A 17,620-nucleotide genomic window follows, 5' to 3' on the forward strand; every position below is an offset into this window, starting at 1 on the left:
GGTCAGGCTGACTCTGGGTTCTCTATGTGACTCAGGCTATCTTTGCATTATTTACTCCACGTCCCAGGGGCTGTGGTTACAGAATTGTGAAACTATACCTGTCTGTTATTAATTTTAGGTCAGTAAATAGAAGGTTGTGTGGTTCAAGATTCATAAACACCAGAGGGCACATCGTAGGAAGTCAGTTTTCTCACATCACTGTTTTCTAATCTCCCAACTCTCTTTCATTGATATCAACCCTACAGTCAGTCTCTTTTGGACTTTCCCACAGGTACTTTAAATGCCTCTAGGAAAGTGTTTTGTAAATTATTAATTTTTTATTTTAATGAGTAAGCACTGATGATTTGGAAAATTCACTTTAACTGCCTAATTCCAAATTATTTATAGTAAATTAAGCATCACTTAGTGTGAGTTTGGTTTCCTTACGTTTTGATTTATATTATGGGGAAAGAAAGGCCCTTTGTGACCTTGGGGAGAATATGAGAGAGATATGATCTCTCTCTAGAGTGGGAGAGGTTTTGAATGTTAGCCTGTAATGTTCCCAGAGCTGTTTAGTCATCTCCCTCCCCATTTGTTCTTAACCCTGCACTGCACAGATACAGGGTGGTTGGGAGAAAACACGGGCCTTCTGGGAAGGACACAATGAGGTGCAGAGAAGAGTAAGGAAGACCACTGTTTACAGATCTCTAACAATCCAGTTTTGTAAAGTTCAGCGTTGAAGCAATGTCTCAGTGGTTAAGAGCACACACTGCTCTTGCAGAGGACTGGAGTTTGGCTCCCAGTACCCACACCAGGGACCCATAACCACCCATAATTCCAGTTCCAGGCCGTTGGACATCTCTGGCCTCCTCCTTGGGCATCTGCACTCACTTGCCTGTGCCGTGTCTTCATATACCTACAATTTAAAATATGAATCTAAAACTCTGTAGGCACAAATACTTAATAAAAGGTAAAATATTTGGTATGAGGAACTTAGAATGCTAGGTGAGAGATATTAACTGGAATAGAGGAAAGCTTCCTTAAGGAATAGCTCTTGGGGGCTGGAGTGAGAGATTAGACATGACAATAAGAGCACTGATTGCTACTGTGGAGGACCAGAGCTCTCTAAATCCAGCTTTTGAGGATCCAGAATCCTCTTCTGGCCTCTTTAGGAACCTGCTCACATGTTTTATACACGCACGCACGCACGCACGCACGCACACATAGGCTACAAAAAAAAGAACCAGCACTTGTCATAACGCTGCAAGAAAAAGTAGGAATTCCACAGGTGAGAAGTCAGGAAACGCTTTAGGGAGAGAAAACATGAGCAGAGATGCCGAGGCTACAAGCAAGCTCGAAAACACTTTGGTAGAGCCGTCAATGGCTGAAGCAAGCTACGGTTTGTTGTCCATTCACTTGGTATTCTGAAATGTTCTAGGTCTAGGAACTCTGTCACAGAGTCTAGAGCTGTGATCAGACATCGACCCACAGACCCAAAGAGTGCCTTTGATAAGAAGCAGCGGAGAGCATACCAAAGAGGAATAGACTTAAACTACCTGCAAAACAGGTCACCTTTGTCCCTTGCCCACCTCCGCCTCAGAAATAACAAGTTTGTTCTGGTGGACAGATAACTCTCTGTTGGCCTGGTGTACCTAAACCATGTGTCTAAGATCATCTTTCCTAAAATTTCCCCTATCTCTGTGATAGTTCCTAGAGGAAGGAGCCTAGACTGCTCTCATGACAAATCATCTTCTCACTCTAGTCTGGGTCGTTCCATAGCTGCCTCAGCTTCCAGTAGAGACACATTATCCAGAGCCAGGGGAAGGGGACAATGCCCATAGGCTAACTTTTTTGGAAAGAGATTTTCCTTTTTTTTTTCCCTGACAGAGCACCTTCCAATCTTTCCTAAGGAGAAGAGTGGCCTGAGACCATGTGTTTGGTATTTCCCTCTGGCGGAGATGCAAGGAACTCTCGTGTACAAGATGGATTTAATTAACAAGGACGACATGAAATTTTTCTTTGTTTCTTTCTTTCTTTCTTTTCTTTTTTTTGCTGGAGGATGCTTTTATGGGTATTGGTATTCTTTATTCTTCTGCCCTCAGTCAACCATTGCCAAGCCACAAACTGGGCACACAAGACCCATTTGTTTATTAGAAGAAAAGAGAGATTTTTTCCCCCTTCTTCTTAGAATCAAAAATTTGTAGACTTTAAGAATTGAGCTCTAGGGTCCCTGGTTCAGATCTCTACTCTGAAGCACTCTCGACTGGTCTAAACTTGCTATGCTATGTTAGGGATCACAAGAAGAGAGGTCATAACTGAACTGTTCACTATTGCATTTCCGGAGGCCAGCTCATGGCAGGTGTTCTGTGAATACGTTTTGAATAGAGATTGCCTGGTCTTTCTTAAATTCCCCCTGGGTAGTCCATTCTATATTTGTTTATATTCTTCTTCATAGCGAAATTGATAAACTTTTGTCTTTCTCAATCCTAATCACGTTTCATGTTTTTGTGCAGGCATCATTATGGTTCTGTAGAAGGAGCAGCGGGCTGTGACCTGCCACCTGGCTAGCTTTACCCAAAATAATTACACAGAAACTGTATTCATTTAAACACTGCCTGGCCCATTAGTTCTAGCCTCTTATTGGCTAACTCTCACATCTTGACTAACCCATTTCTAATAATCTGTGTAGCACCAGGAGGTGGTGGCTTACCGGGAAAGATTCAGCATGTCTGACCTGGTGGCTGGCTCCATGGCATCTGCCTGACTCTGCTTCTTTCTCCCAGCATCCTGTTCTGTCTACTCCGCCTATCTAAGCTGCTGTCCTATCAAAAGCCAAGGCAGTTTCTTTATTAACCAATGAAAGTAACACATAGACAGAAGACCCTCCTACATCATGGTTTCAGGGGACAGAGGTCAGGTGCTACCACTGGAAGGAGACTGTTACCGTGCAGCTCAATTTCCTATTCCACAGAAGGGAACAATGGAAACAAGAGGTGAACAGTGGGAAACCGTGTGGCCCAGGTTACCAGTGAAGAAGCGGTGACAGCCCATCATACCAGGGAAGTCAAGCAGACAGGAATTTGAAACAACTGGTCACATCATAGCTTCAGTCAGAAGCGAGAGGCTTTAATGTTCTTTTCTGGCTTGCTGTGTTCTGCTGTATTTCTCTGTACACGGCTCAGGACCCCTTTCCCGGAGAATGGTGCCACCCACAGTAGACTGGATCTACCCACCTAAATTAAGATAATCTCCTCAAACACGCGTCCCCAGGCAATTCTAGGCTGTGTCAGTTGCATGAGCAATGTTGTTTTAATAAACTAACCCTTGCATGCTATGAACTTGCTGACCTCACTTAGTTCCAATGGCTTTTTTTTTTAAGATTTTATAGGAATCACATAAAAGGGATTATGTAATTTAGGAGTGAAAGTAGTTTTATTTCTTTGTTTCCAAGTTTATAACTTTTAAGAATTTTTCCTCTTTTATAGAACTGGCCACCATTTCCACTAAAAATTGAAGAGAGCAGGTAAGGGGCCAGAAAGATGGTGATTAAAGGTACTTGGACCAAGCCTTACGACCTAAGTTTGATTCTTTTTTTTTATACAAACTATAAACAGGTTTCATTTTGGTGTGTAAAACAAAATCAGGCCACGTGCATCCATTCTCTCCTGTGGCCTAAGCTGCGAAGGACACTTAAAAGAAATCCCATACTAGCTCAGAGTTGAGGGTTATTTATTTAGGGGTAGTCTCACAGATCACAATCCTCTGCACAAATGGGGAACGGGGAACAGCAACCAAATCCCGCAGCTGGAAAAGAGGCCGGACACGCATTTTACATCAGCATATATAGTATAAGAGGCCACGCCCAAGTGGGCAGGTAACTTAAAGGCCACTGGTGGTAGGAATTCCTACAGCAAAGCTGGGTTCCTGTACATCAGCAGAGTTCAGTGTGGGGCTCTAAAAAACCATTCCTTCAGAGAGCATGTTTGCTAGTGTAGTGACTGAGGTACAGGAAGCATTCTCTTTGTGCACATTTGGGGTATAAAAGACGCCTTCAGAAACACTGGGAAAAAGGGGTGAATCTTTCCAAGCAAATATATTAGGGAAATAAAAAGGTCTTTTTGAGCAACAAAAGTGTTCCATGCTGTTTGTTTTTTGCAAGGTGCTCCGTCTTCTGCTTGGCCAGCCTCCGCCCACTCCTCACTGGGAAGGTTTTTGGTTGCTGAATTGACACTCTGTGTCTTCTGGTCATTTCTCAGATGTTAATTTGTTCGTCTCCTGTTCTTAGGGCTACCATGGGCCTCAATGTATGAAGGTTTTAAGCTCTGGTGAAATTCATTTTTCACTTCTTGTGCTTTTGTTGTTATACCAAAGAAATCACAGTCAAGTCTGATGTCATAAAACTTTTCATTTTCTTCTAAGTTTATATTATGCAAACAGAAAGAAAAAGGCAACAAACCAGATGTAAATAGTAAAAGCCACATGAAGATTGAAGCTAAAGTACAGTATTCTGAAGGAAAAAGGATTATCCACAAGAAGAAACTAGAGAAGTTTATTGCCATTGAAACCTATAAATATAGCTCAGAAGAGTGAGACAAAAATACTAGGTTTTGACACTAAAGTATATTTTGATTTGGCCAGATTTGCCTTTTGAAGATTTCTAATTTTTTTTGGATGACAGATTTTTGTAAATATTTAAAGATCAATAAAAGGGCATCTTATGATACATTATATAATAATATATTACATAATATATGTAAATTAATGCATTACATTTCCCTAGAAACTCATCTTCCATCATATTAACAAACTAGATACTCCTGTTGTACTGCACATGCCATTATGAGTCACTATTAGGAATCTGTTTCCTAAGTTTGATTCTTGAAAGCTTTATGAGGAAGGAGAGAACCTAGTTCCAAAAGCTGTCCCTAGACTTCTACTTACATACCTTGGCATGCACACACACACACACACACACACACACACACACACACACACACATGCACACATGCACACATACAAGTGCGCAATACATGCAATACTGCAATACACATATACATACACTAAGTAAATGTAAAAAAGAATTGAGTGATATCAAATTGTTTTTAAAAATCTAATTACATTAACTGATTCTCAAATGGTCCAGCACTCTGTACAAGTGGGAGACCCTTGATTGCTGCCAAAATATTACTGACCATTTTCTTTCTAGGTTCATGTGGTATTTGGGTGTGTAGTATTCTTACAAGGACTTTTACTGTTTTTCAATAAGGGTATGGCCAGTCTCATAATACACATTAGAAAATATTCCTTCCTTATTTATTTCCTGAAAAAGATTGTGCAGAATTATTCTCTCTTAATTGTTAGAATTCACTGTTAAAGACATTTGTGTCCATAATGTATAGGCTCTTATGGGAACAAACTAATCCCTCTGAATGTGGTTGAGTTGGGGCAGACTGAGGAGCCACTGATAATGACACTGGGATTTGTCACTACTGCATGTACTGGCTTTTGGGGATCCTCTTCTCTTTGGATGTATACCTTGCTCAACCTAGATGTAGCACGGAGGGCCTTGGAACTTCCAGAGGGTGGGTGCATTGCCCTCTCTTAGGACTGGAGGGGGATGGAAAGGGAGGGTGCGTGGACAGAGTGGGAGGGGAGTGGGAGGAGAGAAGGGAGTGAGAATTTGAATTGGTATTTTTTAAAATAATAAAAAATATATGCTCTTGTGTTTTCTGACTACTTTTAATCATTTTTAAATGAAAAATTTAAATTGGGTTAAGATATAATTGCATCACCACCCTCCTCCTTACAACCCTCCATGTTTTCCTCCCACTCCCTTTCAAATTCATGGCCTCTTATTCTTTTTTTTTAAAAAAAATAATTTGTATATGGTGTATTTTAATCCTATTCTTTCCTCTATTGCAACTCCTCCCAGGTCCTCTCCACCTCCCTACCCACCCAACTTCATGGTTTTTTTTTTTCTATTCAATGTCTTAGTTAGAGTTTCTACTGTTGTAAAGAGACACCAGGACCATGGCAACTCTTATAAGGAAAACATTTAATTGGGGTGACTCACTTAGAGTTTCAGAGGTTCAACCCATTATCATCATGGTGAGGAGCAAACATTAAAACCAACAAACACACATTCTAAAACTAATGAGACAAAAAAAATACTAAACCAAAACACAAAAATCTGTGCTCTACTTTCGAGTTTCTATCACTGCGATGAAACACCATGACCAAAAGCAAGCTGGGGAGAAAGACTTTATTTGACTTACATTTCCTGTAGCCTGTCATTGAAGAAAACCAGGACAGGAACTCAAACGGGGATGGAATCTGGAGGCAGGAACTGATGCAGAAGCCATGGAGGGGTGCTGCTTAACTGGCTTGCTCTTCAGGGATTGCTCAGCCTACTTATAAAACCCAGGACCAACAGTGCAGGGATGCCACCATCTATAATGGGCTGGGCTGTCCCCATCAATCTCTAAGAAAATGCACTACAGAGTTGCCTACAGCCCAATCTTATGGAGGCGCTTTCTCAATCAAGGTTTCTCCCTCTCATATGAATATAGCTTGTGTCAAGTTGACACAAAACTAGCCAGCCCAACTGACTCCTTGTCAGTTTGACACAGAAACACATCACTGTTATGCTACAACCTTTCCTTTCTTGTTCATCCTGAAGATCACATTTTAATAAAGACATCACAATATAAAGCATTTTACAAGCTTAAAAAGTTTCATGGGCTAAAAAATTTGAAATTGCCTCTTTAAAAAGATCCAGTCTCTCTTTTTAAAATCCAAAGTCTCTGTAAAACTCCAAAATTAAGCTGGAGAAAATGAGCAGAAGGAGAGAGAACATGAGCAAGGAAGTCAGGACCACGAGGGGTGCGTCCACCCACTGACACAGTGGGACTGATCTAATGAGAGTTCAATAAGGTCACCTGGACTGGGACTGACAGAGCATGTGATCAAACTGGACCCTCTGAATGTGGCTGTCATGGGGGCTGACCGAGAAGCCAAGGACAATGGCACTGGGTTTTTATTCTACTGCATGGACTGACTTTGTGGGAGCCTAGTCTGCTTCGATGCTCACCTTCCTAGACCTAGAGGGAGAGGGGAGGACCTTGGACTTCCCACGGGGCAGGAAACTCTGACTGCTCTTAGGAATGGAGAGGGAAGGGGAGAGAGAATGGGGGGAGTGGGAGGGGATTGGAGGAGGGGAGGAAGTGGAAATTTTTATAAATAAATAAAAAGAAAAAAAAGAAAGACAAACCTCCAAAATTAAAATCTCCATTTTAAAATTTTAAAACCTTTCAACTGTAAGTTCCTGTAAGAAAAAAGAAAGAATGGTTCTTTCTTGTCTTTCTTTCTTCAAGAGGGAAGAACCAGGACTCAGTCACAATCAATTCAGAGCAAAACCAAATTCCAACTGTGCATTTAGCTCAGTATCCAATTCCGGAATCCACTCAGTCTTCTGTTCTTCCAAAGGACGGGGCTAATACTCTAACTTGCCCTCTGCAGCGCACACAGCCTGTCTTCTAGGCTCCAGCTGGCTCCACTCCACTGCTGATACTGTCCTTCCTGATCATCCCACAGTACTGCCATCCCTCAAGTGTTGGACTGTTTCTGATGCAACTGGGCTGCACTTTCACCATTGGCCTCCCCTGGGTTCTCTTCACAGTGCCAAGCCTCAGTGTCTATTTGTGGTCCAGTGCATCATCCACTGCAGTGGCTGTACCTTCAACAATGGCCTCTCTGGCCCCTCAAAGTGCCAAGGCTCAGCTCCTCTCTCCATGACCCTTTCATGCCTTCCAAAGCAGCACCACCTGGGTGACTCTTACACATTACCAAGCTTGGCTTTCAGCATGAGGTACAACCTGGGCCACTTCTAGAACACAGCTTCAATGTGATAACTCTCAGAAAACACTTCCTTGAAGATTTCACCTCAGTGATGCTAGTCTCTTAACCACAGCTGATTCTTCAGCCCCACCTAGTCAGCATCCATTGGCCTAGCAAAGCAAACGCTTTTACTTTAGTGGGTCTTGTCTTTTGTTAATTGCAGTTAATTCTTCAGCCTGTGATGGCTAGATACCACAGATTCTTCCCCCAAAGGCCCAGTAGATTCTTTTCTTCCCTCTAAAACCTCACCAGCCCAGGCCTCCCTCTTCTGTACTTCTCTAAATATTCTAATCTTCCAAACTCACACAGAACAACGCACTGAACTCTCAGCACTCAATGGCTTTTCTGGCACAAAGTTACAAAGTCCTTCCACAATCCTTCCCAAAACAACATAATCAAATCTGTCATAGCAATACCCCATTATCCTGGTGCCAACTTTTGTCCTTGTTAGGGTTACTATTGCTATAATGAAACACCATGATCAAGAACAAGTTGGGGAGGAAAGGGTTTTTATGAGTTACACTTCCACATTGTAGTTCATCACTGAAGAAAGCCAGGATAGGAATTCAAGCAGGGCTGGAACCTGGAGGCAGGAACTGTTGAAGAAGTCATGGAGAAGCAATGCTGACTGGCTTGTCCTCCCGGCTTGCTCAATTTGTTCCTTTATAGAACCAACAGTGCAGGGGTGGCATCCCCCCATAATGAGCTGGGCCCTCCGCCGCACAAACAGTAAAACCGTGTTATTTGTTCTCTTGATAAAAACTTCCCCTATTCTGTAGGCTGCCACTTTGTTCAAATGATGGTCTTCCTTTCTCTACAGAAGCTTCTCAATTTCATGAGATCCATTTATTAATGTTGGTCTTTTGCCTGTGTTATTGGTGTTCTTGTTCTGAAGGTCTTTTCCTGTGTACGTAAGTTCAGGGCTGTTCCCCACTTCTTGTTCTATCAGATTCAGGGTACCTGGTCTATGTTGAAGTCCTTGGTCTATATAGAGTTGGGTTTTGTGTGGGGTGATAGATATGTATCTATTTTCATTTTTTCACACACACATATACATTTTGACCAGCACCATTTTTGAAGATGCTGTCTTTTCTCTATGTGTGTTTTTTGATTCTTTGTCAAAAATCAGATTATGTAAGCATGTGGAATTATATTGCTGTCTTTGGTTCTGTTTCATTGATCAATATGTTTGTTTTTGTGTCAATATTATGCTTTTTTATTACTAAGCCTCTGTAGTAGAACTTAAAATCTGAGATGGCAATACCTTTAGCAGTTTTTATTATTCAGGATTTTTTTTTTAGTTATCCCATTTTTATTCTTGTGTTTTTATAAGAAGTTGAAGATTGTTTTTAAATTTCTATAAAGAATTGTGTTAGAATTTTGGTGGGGATTTCATTGAATCTGAAGATTGCTTTATGTAGGACAGCCATTTTCACAATATTAATCCTATTGAATCATGAGCCTGGGGGCTCATTTCATCTTCTAGTGTGTTCTTCAATTTCCTTCTTCAATACCTTAAAGATTTTATTATACATATTCTTTACTTGTTTGGTTAGATTACCCCAAGATAATTTGGGGGGCTATTGTGATTGTTTCCCTGATTTCACATCATCTGCAAATAATGATACATATATATTATAATATTGTATAAACTTTTATAATACTATATAAATGTGACCTGTTAAGCCCTTTTATTGTTGCTTGTTTGAGTAATTTTTAGGGCTGACCACACTCAGGATTGGATAATCGGTGTGGGAAGTTCTTCTGTCTATGTGTTGCTTTTATTGGTTAATGAATAAAGAAACTGTTTTGAACCCATGATAGGGCAGAACTTAGATAGGCAGACAAAACTAAACTGCATGCTGGGAGAAAGAAGGGTGGAGTAAGAGAGAAGCCATGTAGCCCTGCCAGGGATGGATGCCGGAACTTTAGCTGGTAAGCCATAGCCATGTGGTGATACACAGATTAATAGAAATGGGTTAAATTAAGATGTAAGAGTTAGCCAATAAGAAGCTAGAGCTAATGGTCCAAGCAACGGTTTAATTAATATGGTTTCTGTGTGATTATTTTGGTTCTGGGTAGCTGGAACAAACTAGCAGCCTCCTTACTACAGATAATCATTAGAGTGATTGTCTCTGAAGAAGACTAATTCTCTATCCCTAAGCAGTTTTTGATTGCCTATAACTCTTCATAGAAGGGTTGGGCCCTGGCCAATACCTCTCATCTGTGTTGGCATATCAACTGAGGTTATCATTTTCAGGTCTTGCTTAAGCAGCCACATTGTTGAGATTTCTTTGGTGCAGCTTACCTGCCTTATCTTGCAGTAGACTTCCTTGTCCTCTGGCTCCTATACTCTTTTCACCCCTCTTCTTTGATGTTCCATGAGCATTAGATGCAGGATTTGCATTGTTGATGTATTAATTGGGGTTGAACAGTAGTAGATTCTCTTCCGTGATCCATGACCCTACTAGATTTTTGTAGTTGGAAAGTTTTCAGTACCAAGTGTAATTTCCCTTCTATTCAGCAGGCCTGTGCCCAATTAGACAGCTGTTGGTTATTGCGAAGATATAAGTGCTACTATTGCTCCTTTTGCTCATTTAGGGATATTTTGTCATGCTGATCATTGTTGTGATTTTTAGGCATCATAGAAGGATAGGACTATTGATCTTTTTCCTTCTTTGGCAGCTTGCATAGCATCTTCTAGTATAATGAAAGCTAGACCTCAGGTTGGAGGCTTCCTATGAATCCTGTGTCTAAAGTATGTGGTGTCTTCAGTAATATGGACTTAACATCAACTTCTGGGAGGCAACCAAGTGCAATACCAATAACTTATAATGTTCCGAGAGTCTCTTGAACTAGCTTGGCCAACAACTTAAATGGAGGTTTCCCATGCCTGTTAGTGGAACTCTTTTGTTAGAGAGTCTATGGCTCTTAAGTGGAAACAATATCATCCCAAGTGGCATAATTTCATTTTAAATTATATTCATATGCATACACATACACATCTTATACATTAAGTGTAATTTTAGATGACTACAAAATGATGGTTCTTTATAGCTTTTACAAGCATCCTCAGTGTTATTTTTCTCCTTCCTTCTCCATTTATATTACCCTCCCTTCCCACTCCAAATTGAGACCCCCAATTTTCCCCATTTCTTCCTTTATATTACACTATCCTGTTATTTTCTTCGCTAGTAATCCCAGAACATGGTATCTTTTTTACTTTTCTAGTTTCTGCAATTACTCTAGGTTATATACTCATATTTGAAGATTTGTAGCTAAAAACCACTGATGGGAAAGAACATTTGTTTTTGACTTTCTGGGTCCAGGCTACCTTACTCAATGTAACATTTTCTGGTTTCATCAATCTACTTGACCGTTTCATGATTTCATTTTTCTTTTCAGCTGAATATATTCCACTGGGTATATGAACTACATTTTCATTATCCCTTCATCATTTGAAGGACATTTAGGTTGTTTACATTTTCTAGCTACATTGACTAGTTTTAGGTCAACTTGCCACAGTCATTTCAAAACCTTCAATCTCAACTCCGAACACTCTCCCACCAGATTGGCCTATGGACAAGCCTACAGTGCATTTTCTTGATTAATGATTGATGTGGGAGACTCCAGCTCACTGTGGGTGGCACCAATCCTGGGCTGGTGGTCCTGAATAATATAAGAAATGAGGCCAAGAAAGCTATGAGAAATAAGCCAGTAAAAGCAGCATTTGCCCATGGTCTCTGCATCAGGTCCTGTCTCCAGGTTCATGTCCTGTTTGAGTTCTTGCTCTCACTTCCTTCCATAATAAACTTCTACCTGGAAGTATAAAATGAAATAAACCCTTTCCTCCCCATGTGTCTTTTGGTCATGATGTTTTATATAGCAACAGAAACCCTAAGATACCAACTATTGTGCATATAGTAGCAACAAGTGTTGCTGAGCAAGTGTCTGTGGAGTAGGATGTTGAGTCCTTTGGGAATAGGCCAAGAAGTTTAACTGGGTCATATGGTTGATTTATTTTTAGCTTTTTAGGAATTCTCCACAAATTCCCAGAGTGGCTGAATCAGCTTGCAATCCTGCCAGCAGTCCATGAGGGTTACCCTCCCCCCACATCCCACCAGTCTTTGTTGTCACTTGTTTGATTGATCTTAATCATTGTGACTGGGTGAAATGAAGTCTGAGTTGTTTAATTTGCATTTTCCCAATTAAAATGCAATTAAAGATGATGAATACTTTTTGAGGTATTTCTTAGCTATTTATTTATTTCTACTATTGAGTTCTATTTTAGTTCTTCTATTGAGAATTCTATGTTCAGCTCCATAGCTCATCTTTATATAGATTGCTGGTTTTCTTGACTCTGGTTTTTTTTTTTTGAGTTCTTTATATATTCTGGGTAATAACTCAGATGCATAGATGGCAAAGACTCTTTCCTGCTTTGTATGGTTACTCTTCATTTAATTGTGTCCCTTGGCTGTAGAGAAGCTTTTCAATTTTGCAAAGTCCCAAATATGCCAAGTGTTGACTTTAACTTCTAGGCGGATGGGGTCCTATTCAGAAAGTCTTTTCCTATACTTGTATCTCGAAGGATACTGCCAACATTTTTTTCTAACAATTTCAGTGTCTCAGGTTTCATATTAAGGTATTTGGTTCATTCTGTTAGTTAGAGTTTTCTCATTCTTTCTTTTGGTTTGTTGGGAGCAAGGTGTGGTGCCTGTACTACCTGGAACCGTGGTCAAGCAAAGGCCTGGGGATTAAAGAACACACAAAGATGCCAGTCACTCTTGAAGCAAGAATGTCAATTTTATTATGTTCCCAGGCAGCTTATATAGTGCTCTCCTTGACTCATGGCCACACCCTAGATCTCGGGATTTTCCATTGCAAGCCCACCAGAAACCACTTCCTTGTTATCAGCACCTCCTGAAGGTTCCATGCTTAGAGCTGCAAGCATAGAAAAACAAGCTGTTTACTCCAGCAGGCAAGAGGTCATAGAAAGTTCAGGGTCTGAGGGTGTGCAGCTCCCAGCAGCTCCCCCTTTTCAATATAATGAGACCAGGCCTGTCTTAGGTTGTCTTAGACACACAAATTCATATCTTACCCATCAAGAACACTTGCCTTAGCACACAAGGCCTCTGTCTTAGGTTGATTGTGACAGGTTCCTGTCTTACCCATCTCTGGTTCGTTGGCCTTCTCATAGCATGATGACCCACACTGCACTCAGAGGAAGTCTGCTTAGTTAGTTGGGCAAGCATTAGTTGCTTGGTAGCGATATTAAAGGGCTTGCTGCTGTTGCTGACATACAGACAGCGGCATGAAATATCTTATTTTGGTTCCAGTTTAACTGCAAGGTATTTTCAAAGATATTTGTGACATTCCATTTTGCCGTGTCTCATACAATTCTCTTGATAATCAGACCTCCAAATCAAATAATCCCCTTCACTAAGCACCACCCTACAAAGCTGCATCCAATCACTAGGAGTCAAATTTTGATCCCTGTAGTACTCCACCAAGGCAGCAGTAAAGGTGGCATGCAGTTCATAAGCAGTAATGGCCTTTATAATCTGTCTTACATCCTTAAACTGAAACTGTTGGTGTAGACTCTGCCTCGTCCCCTGAGGATCTGCAGTTTCCATAACAGGGAATGCCTGGATATTTGAGTTCTGTCAATGTATCCACAACTCTTCTACTTCCCTCTCACTAATGGGAGGGGCAGTGGCTTTGCAAAAGGGATTCTTTTTCCTGGGTTGGGGTAAGAGAATAGACCCAGTACTTAGAGATGACTCAGCACCACTACTATCTGAGATCTGAGCCTCCTCAGGCTCCTTCAGCTCCTCTCCCTCTGGATCTCCTTTGCATGATGGCAGGGATTCTTTGTCTTGGACACCCTCCAGTATCCTAATGGCTTCCTTAAGCTGTTCCTTGACTCTACAATTTTCAAGTAAGCATAGATTCTTTAATTAGCCTCCATAGAGAAAACATGCCAATTGGAAAGGTCTCTGATCCCTTTTCCTTCAGTTCCTTTTGTAGGTCTCCCTTAACATGTTCCCAGTCAGGGATATTCAAGGCGCCTGTCTGTAGAAACCATGAACTAACCCTACCTAGGGTTTTCACAAACTCTTCAGCTGTTTTTCTTTTAATCCTGGTACCTCGTTTTTTCAGTAGTACCTGCAGAAGTACCTTTACAAGTACTTCTTGTACTTGTAGTACCTTTACAAGAGCAGACTTGGAAGAATCTGCCCCCATCCTTCCCATTCATCCTCTCACCTTCTCTTTGTTACTTACCTGCTAGCTAGCTTTCCAAAGGGTGTCCCTCAGAGGTGTCCCTAGCTCCTGATCTCACTGGGCCTCCACCTGTGGTGCCTGTACCACCTGGAACCACTGTCGGGCAGAGGCCTGGGGATTAAAGAACACACAAAGATGCCAGTCACTCTTGAAACAAGAATGTCAATTTTATTATGTTCCCGGGCAGCTTATATAGTGCTCTCCTTGATTAGTGTCCATGCCCTAGCTCTCGGGATTTTCTACTGCAAGTCCACCAGAAACCACTTCCTTGTTATCAGGAACTCATGAGGGTTTCATGCTCAGAGAAGTTGCAAGCATCGAAAAACAAGTTGTTTACTCTAGCAGGCAAGAGGTCATAGAAAGTTCAGGGTCTGAGGGTCTGCAGCTCCCAACAACAAGGGTCTGTCTATTTTGTTTATCTCCTCAAAGAATCAGCTCTTGGATTCATTGATTCTTTGTATTGCTTTTTTTTGTTTCTATCTCATTAATTTCTGATCTGATTTTTTATTATTTCTCGCTGTCTACTAGATTTGGGTTTAAATTGTTCTTTCTTTTCAACATCCTTGAGTTGCATTTTAAAGTTATTTATTTATGCACTTTCTGATATTTTTGTTTGCTTGTTTTGGTTTTGTGAGATAGGGTTTCTCTATGTATCTTTGACTGCCCTCACTCTGTAGACCAGACTGGCGTGGAACTCAGAGAAATCAATATACCGCTACTTCCTAATTGCTGATATTAAAAGCATGCTCCACTCCGTGCTTTTCTGATTTCTTAATGTAGGCAGCTGCAGCCCCTCCTCAGCAAGACTGTGCCACCACCTGTGTTCTCCGCTCATATGTGTTACCAGCCTCAAGGTCCACTGTCATTGTCAGCAGTGAGACAATTTGGTGAGACAGTTGGGAATTCTTAATTGGGGGAATTCGTTAAAAAAAAAGAATTTTCCCATGCTAAAAAATGGGGAACTATATTGTGATGGATAAAGTTAGTTCTCTGTAACATTACACAGTGAATGGTTTAAAATAGAAAACTCAAATGAGGGGATGATTAACCTAGATGGAATTTATGTAATGTCAGTTATAAACACTATTGGTTTGATAATTCTTATTTTATCCCTAAAATAGTTGGTTAATATAATAGTCAAGTTAGTTGATTTGAGGAACAAGATACAAGCCTTAGAAAAAGTTACTAGAGAAAATACTGTCATCTTGACTGATAAGTTACAAGCCTTAAAAGATATTCAGATAGAAACAGAGAAATTTAAAGGAGAACCAACCTCAGCATTACATTATAAAATTAAAGAGAAACAGTCAAAGGCTATCAAACAATCAACCTTAATTTGTTTAGTCACCTTACAGAGCCAACTGCCAAATGACAGCTATACCCAAGGCTGTGTAAGAGTTGACTTGATTTCTGTTGAAATGTTAGATTTAAGGAAATGATGGTCTCATATGGTTTGCATTCACCTTTTGTGAGGGAGAAGTTAATTTTATGGCCAACTAGTAACAGAACTGTCTCACAAGACTGGAAAGACTTGGTTACAGCAATATTGGAGCCCAGGCCTCAGTTGCAGTGGAGGACCTGGTGGAAAGATGAGATTAGGACAATTGAACAGTGAGGTAGGACTAGAAGTATTGAAATTTCCCAAGATCAACTCTTGGAAAGGGCAACTATGCTGATGTACCAAGATAGTCTCTATGTGCTGACCACTCCTTGGCTCATGTGCCTTTGAATGCTTGGGACAGAACTGAAGAAGTTGGAAAGAGAGCTAAGTCATTTACTAAAGTTATACAGGGCCCAAATGAAACCTTCATTGATTTTTTTTTTTACAAAAATTGACTTCAATTGTAAATAGAATGGTACCAAATTCAGAAGCTAGATAAATAATATTTGGATATCTGGCTTTAAAAATGCTAATTCACAATACAAAAAAGCATAGGCCTTTAAAGGCAAGATCAGCACCATAGAGGAATGGATCCAAGATATACTCAATATTGAATCTCATAACCATGATGATGCTTGGATAGGTCAGATGATTTCCAGAAGCTTGAAGAAAAATAAAAATGTCAGGTGTTTTAATTGTGGCAAATAAGGTCACCTAAGAAGGGGTTGTAAACAGGTCCTTCCTAGAAACAATGTTTCTTCTAATCCAAACAGAAGACCCTTGCCTTCTGGACTATGCAGAAGGTACAAAGGCTGACATTGGGCCAATAAATGCGGATCAACAAGAGACAGACAGAGTAACCCTTTGTCATCAAGAAATGCCTTGGGGGCCTCTCACAGGTCCCCATGTTAAATTTTGTTCAATCATTCCTTGTCACTGTGGGGAAACTCCTTCTCAGAGCAATTAAAAGACCTAATACCTATTGTGAAAGACCATACTGCTCTGGATATAGAACAGCTTCAGAAGATAAAACAAAATTTTCAGGAGAAACCAGAACAAGAGAGACCTCTTAATTAGAAGAGGTGATAGTTCATCAAACAGCATGACCATTTCATCTAAATTAACTAAGAAAACAAATATTTTTCATTTGATCAGATATAACTTGCCAAAAGGGAACTTTCTCAAACTGAGGTATGGAGCAGGGCTTTGATTTTTGTCCTTCCAGGATAATGAAGGCATCCAGCTAAGGAATCTGAAGACCACTGGACAAATGAGACATATGAAGAAAAATGAGGAATCATCCAAAGAAACTGTCCCACGAAAAAGAATAAATTGGTCTATTGGTGTATCACATCTTCAACATGATAAAATTTCGTAAATCTTCCTAAATGTTCCTGCTCACCTTTACAGGCACATAATACAAATGGTCTTTTTATAGTCCCAGTTCAATTAAAACTTAAAACTGACTTTAAAGTTGAAACATGGTTCCCTCCATCTTTAAACCCAAACATGCCTGTTAAAGGAAAATCCAAAATCTCTGTCTCATGTTAGAAGAGCCACCTGATATGAGATAGATAAAAAACAGAAATTAGGGGTTATTTTATTGCCACTAATCTCCTAATTATTTGGTTTTGACTCCTTAAGACTTTTCTTGAGGTATAAATATTAGCTCAAAATTTATAAAATTCATATTCATAATTTTTGTCATGGTATTAATGGTCACATAGAGTACTAACTAATTCTAGAAAAAGACTTCATCTAGTTTCTTGTTCATGATTTCAGGTTTAGTCTGTATCAGGTAATTATGAATTAAGTTTTGGACTCTGGAGATATGTAACAAATTATGGTCCTTTAACTGCTTTGAGATCTGCTGCATATAACATTTAAAATGTTTAAATTTTCTATAGTGAACTATGACCATGACTAACAGCAACCTTCGAAGTTTCCAGAAGGAGGATGGGATCCCACAATGACAATTCCACCTGGATTATGGTAATGCCACTAATCTGACAAATACCACTCAAAGATCAGCTTTAGACTGCAAATTGCTCAGGACAATTTCAAAGTTGCTGATTAAGATGG

General features: G+C 40.2%; 1 long non-coding RNA gene across 1 annotated transcript in view; it reads left to right on the forward strand.

Annotated features, from left to right (window-relative positions):
• LOC146891280 (uncharacterized) overlaps window positions 1-16,891 on the forward strand; it is a 59,476-nt gene extending 42,585 nt beyond the window's left edge. Inside the window, exons 2-3 of the long non-coding RNA XR_014997823.2 lie at window positions 14,938-15,044; window positions 16,764-16,891. This is a non-coding gene — a long non-coding RNA (uncharacterized LOC146891280). The remainder of the gene's footprint in view (window positions 1-14,937; window positions 15,045-16,763) is intronic.
• Window positions 16,892-17,620: the final 729 nt, after the last annotated feature.

This window comes from Myodes glareolus, chromosome 17, assembly GCF_982192425.1.
Source record: "Myodes glareolus chromosome 17, mMyoGla1.1, whole genome shotgun sequence".
NCBI lineage: Eukaryota > Metazoa > Chordata > Mammalia > Rodentia > Cricetidae > Myodes > Myodes glareolus.